Below are 2314 nucleotides of genomic sequence, written 5' to 3'. Positions count from 1 at the left end.
TAGACTGTAAAAATGGTTTGTTCAATATTTTTTGTGAATTTTATAGTAAAAATATCAATATTTTTTCTACTCGGATTTTGTTTCTGTGTGTTTCCAATGTGATAATAAATTTTGTCAAAAGGAAACAAACACTGTAAAATCACAAAATTTAGGATGTTCTGAAAATAATGATACCAAACAAGGTAAGGTAAATAGTTTTTAAGGTGAAAATATAAGGGTAAATTCAAAATTAGACCAAAACGGCCATTTAGACCCAAGACTTGATTGGGTTAAACCGAAACAAAAAGAACATAATCAGAAATATTATTTAATATATAAATACAAAACTCCCAACACAATAGTATCTTGCTCTTTGAAACAATAAACCTACAGAACCCAACAGAAGCATTTAAATATTGACAACTGTAAGAGTTTTCAGATACTCACCATTATTGTTGCAGTTGTTATAAACTGTAGTGTCACAAGTCCGTCTGACAGCATCTTTCAGTTCAAAAGAAACAATATTTGAGAATCAAATCAATGCAATAAAACTATAAATTCATAATAACGACTTGCTGTTTGAAAGTGAACTTATTCACCTTCAGCTCCACTTGGTGCCAGAATTTAGTCAGAAAGCTCTGAGATTAAACGTCATTTATACATTTTCCTGCCTTTCCAAAAACTTAACTTGCCTCAGAAAAATTCATATTTTTATATATCAGATTGTGGATGTTTGGTGTAAAATAAAATGCTATATAAATAAAATGACACTGACATTGAACTGCAGGCTTTAACCACTGCAAGAAATGACTTTCATAGAGCAGTGACAAAGTGGCAAAGTGTCATTAATGCACTAAGCATTTTGGTCATCTTAGAAATATTTTTTATATTGGGAAAGTGTCTTACAGCAGAATAAACTATCTATAGGTGATGAAAACACAAATAGTTTAAACATCCCATCAAAATTCAGACCTAAAAGAAGACACTGCAAACATATTTTGGTTTGAAATTTTAAAAATATAGTTTAAACCTGCAGCTGCAAAAATAGTCATATAAGTTACAGTATTATTGAAAAATAATCCATATTCAGGAGGTTGTTAATTCATCTCATAATGTGGCACAGATGGATTGTAAAACAGAAATTAAACATTTGACTCACCTGTCGTCTTTTGCTTGAAGTGCTTTGATGCACTGATGATTCCATAGAAGTTATCAGCAACAATATAATTTGTGTTTTTGTCTGTTAAACAAGATTTGACTTTGTCTGTCTGTTGCTCTTGGAGGTTATCTTTTTTTAAAGAAGAAAACACCATCATACATTTCACATTTAAAGCTATAATAACAACAGCAATAATTAATTCATCTGTATTTTTCTATACATTAAGTCATAAAATGTAAAATAATTATTTTTTTCCTGTAGATTTTTCACACTTACCAGCAGCAACAATCCAGAAACAGCCAACCAGCAAAACCAAGTTAATCCAGCTGTGAGGAGGCATGTTGCTGTGATGGCAATGAAAAAAATRATTCTCCTTTCACAGMTGCAWTTAACAAATGAATAAAAACGTGTGTTTTTACCTAAAAAACTAACTCTTTTCTTATCTTACCTCCTCCTGGTAGAGAAGCAGTGAACAGATGCAGCACAGAGGAGAAACGGACTCTTCAGTCATCAGGAAATGCTCAGACTTTGCATGGTTAGCTGTGCAAATATTTTGTTTTGCAAATTTTGAGTTTTGGGACATGTCGTCAGCGGTGACAGCGCTGCTGTCCCATGCAAAGCAGCAGAGAAATAATAACATTTGGCAGGACAGATACTCAGAACAGAAACATTATTCTGGAGAATTAAAGGTTTATGTTTTACAGTTAGTCTAATATTTTCATATTTTATTCATTTATACCCATTTATTACTTAAAAATTATATCATCTCAGTCTAATGTTCACAAATTTTCATATTTCGCGAAACTGTTTACGAGTATTCAGTATCTAATCTCCATTTTAAATTCCTGGAACGGAAGTTGATTTAAATGTATCTAAACAACAAAAGCAAAATTGTTTTACTCATTGAAAAAAATATATAAATAAATAAAAAAATCAGTTTTATGGGGAAAAAAACTTCCTGGTTTTAGCCACTTTACCCTTTTCTGAACTMGWTGCTGCTTCCAGTTACTACAAGTCACATTTTTAAAATATATATGTTCTCCAGTTGTAAATATTTTCTAACTAATTTCATTGTCAGGAATTATTTAGCAAATAGAGCTAAATACTTCCTTAAAAATCCTGAGAAACAATATTTTTATCATGTACACCTGAGGCCAGTTTTTACCATTTTCAGTA

At 31.0% G+C, this 2314-nt stretch overlaps 1 long non-coding RNA gene across 1 annotated transcript; it reads right to left on the bottom strand.

The window, feature by feature from the left end:
- Positions 1-426: 426 nt before the first annotated feature.
- Positions 427-1725, bottom strand: LOC108165765 (uncharacterized). The gene is made up of 3 exons (XR_001776090.1): positions 1415-1725; positions 1139-1267; positions 427-480 (listed from the first exon to the last, which is right to left on the bottom strand). It is a non-coding gene; the product is annotated as an uncharacterized LOC108165765 (long non-coding RNA).
- Between the last annotated feature and the right edge of the window lie 589 nt (positions 1726-2314).

This window comes from Poecilia reticulata, linkage group LG21 (genome assembly GCF_000633615.1).
Source record: "Poecilia reticulata strain Guanapo linkage group LG21, Guppy_female_1.0+MT, whole genome shotgun sequence".
Lineage (NCBI taxonomy): Eukaryota > Metazoa > Chordata > Actinopteri > Cyprinodontiformes > Poeciliidae > Poecilia > Poecilia reticulata.
The sequence above is the reverse complement of the archived record's forward strand: the minus strand, read 5'-3'. Positions and strand labels throughout refer to the sequence as shown.